The sequence below is a fragment of the Lagopus muta genome, chromosome 22, assembly GCF_023343835.1.
Source record: "Lagopus muta isolate bLagMut1 chromosome 22, bLagMut1 primary, whole genome shotgun sequence".
In the NCBI taxonomy this organism is placed as follows: Eukaryota; Metazoa; Chordata; class Aves; order Galliformes; family Phasianidae; genus Lagopus; species Lagopus muta.
In genome coordinates this window covers 3157252-3169719 of record NC_064454.1, presented here as the reverse complement: position 1 = coordinate 3169719, position 12468 = coordinate 3157252, and the positions used below count along the sequence as shown (strand labels likewise).

The window sequence follows — 12468 nt, the reverse complement described above, 5'->3', positions numbered from 1 at the left end:
TTTTAAAGTTGAGAACATGACTCAGTCGGATGTTTTCATCTCTAATGAGCTTGGATAATGTTTTCATCTCTAATGAGTTTAGATAACTCCAACATGAAGTGTTACTGCAGATGCTTCACTTCATTTTCTTTCCTTTATAAGTGATGCCCCCCATCACCCTGCCCCTGCCACATTCCTGCTTGTATTTTTGCCCCTTGAGCCCCTGAAATATTATTACCTATGGGAAGACATCGCAGACTAATTGCACAGAAAGACTGCACAGACTAATTGTGAAGATGATTCGAAAAACAAAATGCAGCAAACAAAAGCAGTGGATGGGAGCTGAGAAAGATTTTTTGCTTCTAATGTTCAGCGAGCAGGATGGGAGGATTCCCTTTTCCTTGTTCTCCTACTGAATCTGATGTGTTCTAAGTTCAGCTACTAACCCTGCTCAGGCCGTGCCTTTCTCTCCATTAATGAGGGCAGTGACTGCCTGAGATGGCAGTGCAAAGCTTAATCTGACATTCCTAGAGAAGGGCAACATTTACCTCCGAATTATGGAAAAACCCAACATCTTCCTAAGTGGAGCACTCTCCCTTTAAGTCATTAAATATGTAACTGCAATATAGGCACAAATAAATTATTTAAAGTTATTTCTAGTTGTGTGTGGGAGGTGGGTGGGAGTTGAAGTTGATAGTTGGTGGTTAGAGCAGCCTTTAGCCTTTACATTTCTCCCTGGTTTTACACAAGCACTTTCATTTTCCTTTTTAATTCCTGTGTCTGATACAGACTTTGATCAAACTTCTGGGGGGTTGCAAGAGTTTCTTCTGACTGGAGGGTTTTCTCAGGCCCACCCTGAGAAAGGCCTTTGTTCTGCTGAAGGATGTGCAGCAGAGAGCTACTCATAAAGCATGGAAACTGAGTAAAAAGCTGCCATGAATGAATGGAAGGAATCAAACCTTGGCTGGCTGAGTGACAAATACGGAGCTCGTGGTCACACCTGGCAAAACAGTTGGTGTGTAGGACTGGCAGCCCTGTGCTGTACTGGGCAGTGGATGTGCTCCCATGCTGTGGCTGCCAAAGCTCTGTGCTCCATCTCTGAGGTCCCTGGCTTCCATCCATGTGAAAAATGTCCTTCCCTAAGCAGTCAGAAGGGAATGCAATTAAGGTTGCCTCGTGCGTTCATAAAAGCTAATGCATGAAAATAAGCAAAGACAAATTGCAGCAGAATATTAGGCAGAGCATTGCTAATTGTAAGGTCCGCTGGCCTCGTTCCTTGAGCCTCTGAATGCTGAGCTGAAGGAAGCACAGGAGACTGGAGTGCTGGGAACAGTTGTGCGCTGCCTGGGAGATGGGCAGGATGAGTAATATGGAAACGCCTTTTCTACAAGATAATGCACTTTTTCAGTCCTTCTCAAGAAATCCAGGCACAGTTTCTGGCATTTTATTTATGAACCTGTGCTCATGAGAAATGAAAACCTTGTTTTTGTTGTTTTTGCAAAGCCATTTTCTCTCTCCTCTCTGGCATGTCTCCTTAGCACAGACAGGATGTTAGCACGAGCTTTATCAATGCAGAATGAAATATCTCCTGTTCCTAAACTCCCAGTCACTGCTGAAATTGTTCTCCGATTCTTGCTAACACATTTGGCTCTTCTCTTTGGTTTGTTTTCAGCTTGGCTGTGACTTCATCTTGAATTACAAAAATACCACATGCACACACTGAAAAAAAACACACTACTGTTCTCAATGTTTCCTGCCATGAAGAGCCAGCTACTCTCCCTGCTCCGGCCTTCCTTCCAGTCAGACCGTGTAGGCTTGCATGGCTCCTGCAGTTTAATTCCATGAGGGAAGCCAACACCTCCAGTCTTTCACTGCTAAGATCACCCACTGGATTCTTATTAGAGGGAACAACGTGGCTCTGATCCTGGGTGGGCTCCAGAAAAGTCTTTCTTTTTGTCTATTACCTCCATACCTGTTTTGCAATCTACTGAATGGGAACATCCCATCTGTCACCCAGCCACTGAAAAGCAGCACGCCTTTTTGTGAGAGCACAAATAGGGGAATGAGCCTATCTGCCAGAAACCAACCAGTGATTGTAACTGTTTCAGGGTTCATTCACTTCTAAACAGGGAATGTGATGTGAATATGAATATACATGTCCATTTTTACTCTGTATCTCATATCTTCCAAGACAGCTGCAGGGGGCTGGGGGTAGCAGGACAGATAGTAGCATTATTCTGGAGGAGTGTGTGAGCATATCTCACACACTTGTGTACCAGGAAAAGATCATGAGACGGTGGCTAAATAAGTCTTTGTGTAATTTTTATGTATGATTTTCCACTATGAGTCACCACAATTTTCATGTTATCTAACACTGAGAGTCCCGAGCTGATACTACGTTCTTAGAGGGAGAACCCGGCTCCCGAGGCTGCGTGCTCTGCTTGGAAGAGGTGCTCTCATGCTGAAGGAGTTAATGGTTTGCTAGAAAAACTGTCATCAGACAATTGTGTTACAAAGAGCGGCAGTTACCAAAATACATTTTCGCCTGCAGCATGCAAGAACAATACAGCTATTGTATTGTAAGCACAGAACTTGGCACAAAGACAAGCATGAAAGCGAATCGTGTTTTGTTTGTTGCGGAAGTGATGGAATCCATTGAAAGGTTATTGTTTGACTTCTTTTGAAGCAAATTCCATCCCCTTCGTGCAGAGTGTTTGCAGAGGGGGTTGTTCAGTAGCGCTCGTTACCTTTGGTCCACCAGGTCTGCAGGTCACTAAGCTGCACCCAGGTGACCCTTCAGAACCACCCCAACAGCCCACCGCTTCTATCAGAGAGAACAAAAAGGGCTGGAGGAAGTTCCTCACTAGAGAGTAGCTCAGAATTTTCTATTTTCATCAGAAAAGCCACCCCCTAAAAATAAATCCTGGTTTGAAAGCAGAATAATTTCAGTTTTCAACAGTGACACATCTTGTTTGCAAACGTGTAGTTCTTAGAGGAAAGAAAGAGAAAGAAGGAAAAGTTGGCTTTCAGGCCATATAGGATGCTTCAACCTCATGGACGCAGACAAGGTGTGAAGCTCTGAATTCATTCAAGCCGCACTGATTTGGGATAAGAGAGGAGGAAAATGCTGGGGGTTTTAAAGACCTTCAAGTGATAGAGGGTTATCCAAAAGTCTCCCTGTTAATGAATGCACAGGATGGAGGGATAATGATAATTAGCCACCTCCCCACCATCAGCCACCACCCATTCCTCATTCCTGGGAGGAACTGCCACAGATTGAGGGGGAGAAGAATTGGAATTTCTGACCCCATTTCATTTCCATCCCACACCTCTTCCAACAGAGGACTGCAGAAATTAAGGTTTAAGAAGAGAAGATCAGGAGACAGTGGGATTTAAAAAGTGCACCACTAAAACTTAAAAATGCATTTTTCCTTGCTGGTCTGTAGTATTTTAGGATAGCATATGTATTGGCACTCTGTATTCTAACGAAACTCATTGATTCTGAAATAATCACTCGACATTAGGAGCCGTGCCATTAAAGAAAAAAGAAACGCGAAACGAAATTAGAGGAGTGAGGAACTCCAGTGTTATGAATATGGAATAGCTCTTACATTTTCTCTAAGGTTATTATGCCCTCAGCACTTTGCTGATTTTTTAAAGTGCATCATTTCATTTGAGTCACTTCCCCTACAAATTACGTGCTTAAAAACCTGCTGATGTTGCCTCCGACATTAAGAAAAACATCCCACTTTAGATTTATTTGCCACCCCCCACCATATCCCTGTTTTACCTCTATATATACTGTAAGGCAAAGGGGATTTTTCAATTTTTTGTAATGAGGAGCAGCACAGAGCAGCTCAGTTACCTACAGGTGTCATCCACAATGCAGAGCTGCCTTAACGCTTCAGTCCTTCTTGTTGTTTTTCAACATACAGCTTGTTTTTCTACCATTTTAATTAACTTTACAATTGGTATTACTAATTTTAAGCCAAGTTTATACCAATAGTGTGGTATTTTATCCAAAATGCCCACGCATTTAATTAGCAATATTAAAGCCAGAGGCATTCAGGCTTAGGTTCGTTAAGTGAAGCAGCAGCACCCATAGAAAGCAAAACAAAAAGCAACAAAATAGGGTCCTCACAAACAGATTTTAACAGCGCATTCGAAAGTTGAGGCTATTTGTTGCCTTTCCTACCAAAAATGGTAAAATTCTTGGAAACTGATGGTGATTTTGTGATGTGGGTGGTGTGCAGGAATTCATCCATACCAGCCAATTATCAAACGACAGAGGTTCTGTCTTCACCTGTACTGCTATGCTGAAACATAGGGGTGGATGATGGGCTACTATGAGAGGCAGAGAAAGGGCACAGAAAGCCAGGTGCCTCAGGTGCCAGCAGGCAATGCCTGAGTGCCCCAGCCTGGGCCAGTAGCCTCAACTCTTCCTCCAGGCAATGGGGACAAACAGTCACTTCTACAGCATGAGCCGTTTGACCCATTTTAAATGCCTGCCCTCGGGTACCCACACAGTGAATTGGTGTATTTCAAAGGAAAGATTTGTTCACTTCACTGAAACTACCCACCAAATGAGCAATTGGTGCCTGTGTTGTTTGTTTTCCAGAGCAAAACCCTTCAACCTTTGCTCGAAGCTAAAGTTCACCCTTCTGCTTCTCCTGTCTCAGCTGCCTTTTCAGCTGTTTGCATTTACTGCCACAAAGAAACAGATTCAATGGGAAATGCAGCCAGGAGAAGAGAAGATGAAGAAATCTATGTGCAAAGCAGTGGAGAACCACCCAGAAACAAACAGCACCGATTCTCCTTCCATGCTGTGTTAGTTTCCCACTAACTGCTGGCACTCCAACCATCAGCCGGGTTCTGCTCCCACTCCAGATTGGCTGTGAATCCAGCACAGCTTCTGGGGACTGCTGCCAGGATAACTGAGAGCAGCACATCCTCTCCAGCTCCCTTTGCACTGCGCTGAAAGCATGGAGCTCTTGTTGGGGAAGTGACAAAGCCCTGCGCTCACATCTTTTGCCATCCTCTGCTCTCAGGGTAGACTGGACAAAAAGAAATTATTTGGAAGTGTTGAGCACAGAACAGTAGCAATAGGGAAAGAAGTCAGGGAGCAAAGACAGCCATGCTGCAGTACTATCAGAATATGTGATTGTAGTGGGAAGAGATACAACGGCAATCAGTGACGAAAAGAAGAATGAAAAGAGTGAGAGCAAGTGGCAGGGTTGCTAAATGCTGATCAGTGCTTTAAGGCGGCCTTTGATTTTTTTTAATTAATTATGCATTCCCTCATACTTTGTACTGCCGTTGATTTAATTGGACTCCTTATTTTTAGACAAGTACAGCACGAGGAAGATAGGATACAGCTTTCAGAAGCTCAGCTCTAGCCTCATTCTGCCTCATTCGATACCACTGGGAGCCAAATTAGGCTAACGCTGAGCTCTTCTGAAAGCCTTGTGCTCCTGATGCAGTTCAGCACATCACACGGGATGGAGTAACCTCCATGCAGCTCCAGCCATGCAGGAGTCCATGCAGAACTGGGCTCAGCATCCCCAAATATCCCAAAACCGTAACATAGGAAAGAATAAGTTTAGAGGAGCAGGGAAAGGTACTGAAGTCTGTCTGCTACTGAAGAATTTGCCCAGATACTCGCTTCAGCCTCACCACGTGCAAATGGTTTTGTGTAACGGCTGAGGGAGGCAGGGGTGGTGAGCAGGAGTGGTGAGCAGGAGCAGGCCAGCTCAAGGAGTAAGGAAGGGCTGAGGCCAGGCTGGTGTCACCTCACCTGCCTGCACGCGTGGAGCAGCAGCTGCCAGCACTGGGAGCACAGGATGCTGCAGATCTGCAGCACTGAAATAAGTTGGTGATTTTCTCTACGCCTCAGTTCCTCCAGTCATAAGATCCCCAGACACATATGTCTTGTCAAAACACATTCTGCTCTTTCGGCTTCCCCGGGATAATCACTTCTGCTAAACTTTCCCAGTATGTCTACAGTTGTAGCCATATAAAAGTGCTTCTGTTGAGAATAGTTTATCCACTTTCAAATCTCAACTGTTGTACAACAGTTTTCAGACCAAAGTCCTGCCTGCTCCCATGGACCCATGGCTCAGAAGTGCAGAGCATGCATTTGATCCCTGATGTCTGTGAGCATCCAGCTCCAGCAGTGCCAGGACTCCCAAGGCCACACTTTGTGCACGTCTGCCTGACGGCCGATGACTGCAGCATTTCCTAGGGCTTGCTTCTGAGAGGATCTTCTGATGTCTAAGGCCCTGTCACATACATGCAGCACAGAACACATTGCCCTGTTGGCCTGATGGAAAGACTGAAATATTATTACAAAGAAAAACACACTTTCAAGACATCAAGCACACACAGAATAGATAAGATGAAGCTCAGTTGTAGAAGGTTTGCATCACGAGTAATTTTAGAAAAACACCCCCACATCAGTTCTGATACTCCATTGCGGGGGAGATCTACGCTACGGAAAGGAGATGATGCCAACGTGTTTGTGTCTGTCTGCTCAGCAATACCTGCCTGAAAAGATCAATCTGGATAGCAAGGTCTTCAAGGCAAGCCTTCGAGACTCGGCCTCCCACACAGCCCTGGCACTGGGACGAGGTGTGCCTGCACATGGGAGAGGCTGCTGGTGAAGCGCTGAGGCGAGGTGCCAGCCAGCTCTGGTGAATGAATGGCAAAGGAAAAACAGTGAGGAAAACCACGTCGGCCTCAGACAGCACATCTTGTCTGAAAACCTTTATGGTCAAAAGTCTTTGCTAAAGGGAAGCACCAAATCTCCCAGCCTTTAGACACCTGAGCAATCCCAGAAAGTCAGTAGTCATGTTGCCCCATCACAAAACCAGAGGCAGAGGAAGGGCTGGGTGACACCTCACATGTGCAGGAATGTAAAACAGCACGGAGCACTTTGCGATGACAAACAGCCACCTCAGAGCACAAACCAGTGAAGTTACTCCCCTACAAACAGAAGAGCTGAACACTAAAGAGACCAGTGCATCCCAATACCTGCTGGATTTGGGAGCCCTTCACTGCAGGCAGGGAACTGATCAAGGAGAATGCCGTGGTGGGAGGAGGCAGTGGGGCTGTGCAGTGCTGGGGGATGCAGCTCTGGGCAGGTGTTGAGTTTTGCTTTTTGGAGGAGCGAGTTGCGGTATGTATGTTAAATACAGTACTGCTCCAGCAAATGCACATCCCTTTGTTACTTGCTAGCATCACATCTTTAGGTCTCAGTGTACTGAAAAGAGTTCCTTCTATTTTGGCAAATACTTTGACTAAAATCCTTAGAAATTCTGCTGGAAGAACAGACCCAAAGGCTTGATTTGCAATAACCTTTCAGCAAACACTTTGCAGAAGAGCAGCTGGCGTCTGCTTATATCTCACTGAAGTGTGTAAGTACCTGCTTGAAGTTAATATATGCATAATTACTCTTTGGTGTAGGGATGATTACAAAATCCAGGTATCATCAAGGTCTTCCTATTTTCTTTCTTTGTAATCCACTTATTTATTCAGCAAGAATATGATCAGATAGAGGAACAGAGAGCTGGCAGGCCATATAAAATCAATCAGTTTGCAGGGAAATGCTCCCTCTGTGAGATAAAGTTTTCTCATTACATTCTCAGATCCTTCTTTATCTCGGCATTTCTCAGTTTATCACAATTCTTCATTTCCTGTTCCCTTTCAGAGTTCAAATATATATATATATACATATATCTCTACGTGTCTTCACGTGGCTTTTTTTTTTTTAACCCTTCCACAGCTAACATTCAAACCTTTCAGAGCCTTTTGGCCAGACCTTACATACACATGCCAGATAATTTAATCTGAAATTTGGGACTTCCCACAACGACTGATTTTGTAACAGGAAAATAATTATACCAGGCGTTTTTATGCTATCTGAAGTTGGTCAAGTGGGATAAGGCAGACATTAACACAGCTGTGCTTCTTTCCAGTTTGGATAGCCAACTTACTTTAGCGTGCAGGACTCCCAGAAGTAGCTACATTTGCCTAAATTTATTCCTCTTGCAACAAGAATAGGCAAACTAAAGGTGAAATCATTTAGAAATCTCCATCAAAGCATTTGTTACAGCTTTGTTTGTCTACACTTTTCCTAATGCCACAGTCTGCAAGGTTATATTAGAGAGTTCACCAAAACTGGCAAAGACTCACAGTAGCTGAGGGCTAAAGAATGATGAGACCAAATACTGATGCACTGAAATTCAGACCTGCACTTGCTAACTAGCTATGTTTTCTAATGGAAACTTTGACATGAGCTTTAGTTACTGGTTTAACCACACACTTCATAGATCTCTGAGACACAAGACCAAGACCTGTACGTGATGTCTCACCCAACGACCAGTCCCATGGTGCTCCCAGCCCCCAGCACTATCTGGGGCTGTTTCAGCCCTGAGTCAGTGTCAGGTCTGCCTCGCTGTCTGCTCCATTCACCCTCCTGTCCGCCGTGTCCTACAGCACTTCAGGCATCTTGCCCACCTTCTCCGTAGCAATGGTGGACAACTTGGACCTACCTAGATGGTAAGAAACAGTATGCAAAGAAGATTTACATAAAAAATTGTGAAATAGTTGTATTGCTGAAAACAACTGAGGCTTAAAATAATTCCTGAACAGAGCTGTCTAGAGCAAGAGGCTATTTTGAGAGCCTCTTCTTGCCTCTAACTCAACTATCTCAACACCCCACCCTTCTTCCTTCCACCTTCCTTAATTTCTTAGACTTCCTTCTAGTTGCTTTCTGTGAGTCTATTTTAGGTGTGAGATTATGGTTAGCTTCTCCCTGGGCATCTACTTCTCATTTTCTGTCTCTGGGCTTTGCCTTTTCAGCAAAGTTGTGAGTCTAAGGTCCCTCACAGATAAACAGACATTGCCTAGAAAGAACAGAAAATACCTATTGCAGAAGGCAGTAAGGTGGTGGAGTGAGCTTTTCCAAATGCAAAGCCTACATACACAGCCAAACTTGCTAAGTCCAGCTGTCAAACATGAGTGTCTGAACTCATCCATCTCAGGCAGACAGGTATGCACACCGACCACAAAATATCACTGCTTTGCTATTAACCGTCACCTTTTCTTTTGGTAGTAAATAATTCCATCTCACACAGTGACCAATGTTATACTCCAGACAAGCCCACAAAACCTCACTGTGGAGCTCACAGATGGATGTTGTTGTATATTCTCTTCCATCCACCAATGTGGAGAGGGTTTGACACGGACTGGATTTGGCCACACGGGCCTCATCCTTGATGTCTGACATTATAATGACAGTTCCATCGCTGTCCATCAACTCAGAGCAAGTTCAGAAAATTGTTCATTCTCCCTCTGAGGAAGCTTCATCACAAGATCCAAACTGCATTCCTCAAAGCCTTGCTTTCAGCCTTCAGCCACATCGTGTTGACGTTGGTGTATGTTACCTCTACCCCTTTCCCTCTGTGGGGCTGGGAAATCTCTCCTTAGCTCTGGGCCGTGCTCTCTGCACACACCCAGCCAACGCTGCCCTAACTGGGGGCTACAGCCACCTCCTGGGAGCAGCACATCCAGTCCTCCCAGCACTGCACTGGGGATCCATCCCCTAAAGCGCAGCGCTTGGCGGCTGGCAGGGCAGTTCCTGGTAGACCCGGTGTCACCGACTTCACAGAACAGCAGCTTTCTGGCAAATTGTGCAACTGCACCACCCCCAAACTTCCTGTTTTGAAACCCCAAGAAGCTGGAAAATGTTAACACCGGCACTTTAAAGTGCTAGTTGCGGCATTTTTTTTTTCTTCTTCTTCTTCCTAAAGATCTACACAACACCAGCAAATTCTACACGGAGAGGAGGAGAGCGGGGACAGGGGCAGGAAGGCTGTGTGCCACCACCAGCCTCTGACAGCCCTCTGTTCATTGCTGTGCTGTCACCAAGCAGTGGCCCAAGCAGGAGGTGACGTGGCAGATGGTGGGGCAGGTGGTGGTGGACACAGCATCCCAGCTCCATCCATCCCACCCTGGGAAACCCACTTGGATGGGAATAGGAGGCCCCAGCAATGATAGAACCAGGAGACAGGAAACGAGAAATGGCAAATCTCTGTTTCTCTGCAGCTCACTTCTATATAGGAAGAGCAGTAGTGAGAAGGAAGAAAGCACTGTGCTTGTCTTGAACAACGCAAGGGAACTTCTTTCTTTCCAATCAGCATGACAACTGCTTCCCTTTCTGGTTGTCCAGAATCCCTTATCCAGCTATCTGAAATTCTAGATGATACATCTCAGCATTCTTAAACCACTAACTTGGCTCCTGGCTAGCTAGAAATGTATGAAAGCCACTGGGATGAAAGTTCCTGCCCTCCTGTGCTGCACAGAGTATTGAATAATGACATTTAAGTCATCCTGCAGCACTCTGGCTGGTATTAAATGAGGTGTTTGAATGGGACAGGCCTCTGCTGAAAGGCCTTCAGTTATCAACTATTTCATTTGAATTGATTTGTATGATCTGCATTTGATTGTTTTGCACATCCTCAGAATTCTGCAGCCCTTTACCAGCCGCAGTCATTATCCCTATCACCTTTCCCAGCTCTCACTCTGCAGCAAAACGCTGAACCTTTGTGAATCATCCAGCTGAGCTGCTGCCAGCTCTCATGACTTTGTTACAGAACACGGGGATGGCGTTTTCTTAAACATCCAGCTGCAGGACTTGTGTTATTTTCAGAGACTGCCAGGCTCTGTTTCAGCAGCAGTACATCCCTACATGTGCTTGTACCCACACCCCATCTCTCCATCACACAAGGACCCAATGGAGAGGCTGTGGCAGTGAGCACTGGGCTTCCAACATCTGAGCCCATGCCCCACGTAAAAGCTGTGCTATGATTGTTTGAAAGAAAATAATATCCTGTTTCCTTTTTAAACTGTATACCTCTTTTAAAATGTTAAATGGCTGCTACATTCCTTTCTTTATCCCGGACACTTTTTACGAGTCTGTACTTCCCTCTTCTTCTGCTTTAACAAGCTGGCTAAGCTGAGGATTAAGGGAATGACTTAGCACACATGTGCTACGGGAGGGGAAAAAAACGCCTTCAAAATCTTATATAACATAAAAACCCAACACCCAAAGCAGACACACACACCCAGGCCCTCATTCTTTGCACTTAAAAGTAATGGTCATCATGGTGCAGCCAGGCTGCAGCTTGCCAGCTGGACCATCCTCTGAAAAACGAACATTTAAGTGATGGAAACTAGGACTACATAGCAGTGCTTTTCCCGACCTTCCTTTTGGTGGTGCTTCCCATTGCTCTCTCTTTCCTATAACCAAACTCAGTGTTGGCCAGCTGGGAGCAAGCAGCCACTGCTCCGGAAGGAATAGGAAGAGAACCAGTGAGCCCTGTCATGCTGTCAGGTACCTTCTGTAAATATTTATGTGACCTACAGGATACAGCACAGTTTGATGTCTTGCAGTCTCAGCAGCCACCGTGCAGCACTGCAGCTCCTGTCAGAGCTCCCATCTTTCAGACAGGACCTGGTTCTCTGCCTGGCTGTGATCTGCTTATAGCACTGCTGACCTCACTTGGGGTGTTGTGCCGAACCGCGTGTTCGCAGTGTGCAGCTCGGGGAGGACGTGGCTTCAAGGAGAGCAACTCTGTCAAACACAGCGAGGGCTTTATGTCCTCTGTCATGTGCAGAAAGCAGCAGAAGGAAAAGCTGAGGTAGTGCCTGAAGGACTGAAGGGAAGAAAAAATAACTCTTGCCACGCACTTGTTATGTTAGAGTGATTTCTTCCTTCCAAAAGCACTCGGGTTTTTCTTTTTTCCTTACAAACTGCAGAAAGGGAACCTACCCGCCCCCTCCCCATAAACAGGAACATGATCCCTAGTGATATCTTCCTGTCCCGTCCCTATTTATAACTGTAAGGTCACTCAAATGAGAACAGAAACGGTATCATATGATTTTTGGTGACCAACTGAATGAAATATTGAGAATTCTGAGGAATGCATTTGAATAACCCATGAGACAAAACGTTTGGAAAGAACACCTCGACGTGGCTGGTTTTGTTTGTAGGACAGCAAAGCAAATCTTCAGACAAGCAGTCAATTATTTGGAATTTGGCTGTTTTCCCCTACAACAAATCATCAAGTAATTAAATGGACAGAAGTTTTGCTTGCATCGTTGTTCTTCAATGGGCAATTGTTTATTGAAAGTCCAAAATAGCCACATTTCTACTACTGTGCTGTTAACAGTACAAACAATTGATGCAAACTGAAAAAACGAAGGGATCTGCAAATGTCACTGAAGGGGCAGCTTGGAAACAAAGACAGAAAAGCTGGGAATTTCATTGTTTGCAAAGAATTTATATTTGTTTCCCTTTAATTAGTGCTATAACAGAGGATACAGATTCAGGTAGGCTGATGGGCGCTAAGTGCTGGCCTTACAGCCTGTTCTGCACCGACAGCCGTGCTCCAAGCAGCAGCTGCAGCCCCATCCTGCAAAAACCCGGTG

The 12468-nt window shown here is 45.2% G+C and overlaps 1 protein-coding gene across 1 annotated transcript in view; it reads left to right on the top strand.

Moving 5' to 3' along the window:
- UBASH3B (ubiquitin associated and SH3 domain containing B) overlaps positions 1–12468 on the top strand; it is a 54073-nt gene that overhangs the window by 15479 nt on the left and 26126 nt on the right. The gene's annotated exons all lie outside the window — the stretch shown is intronic.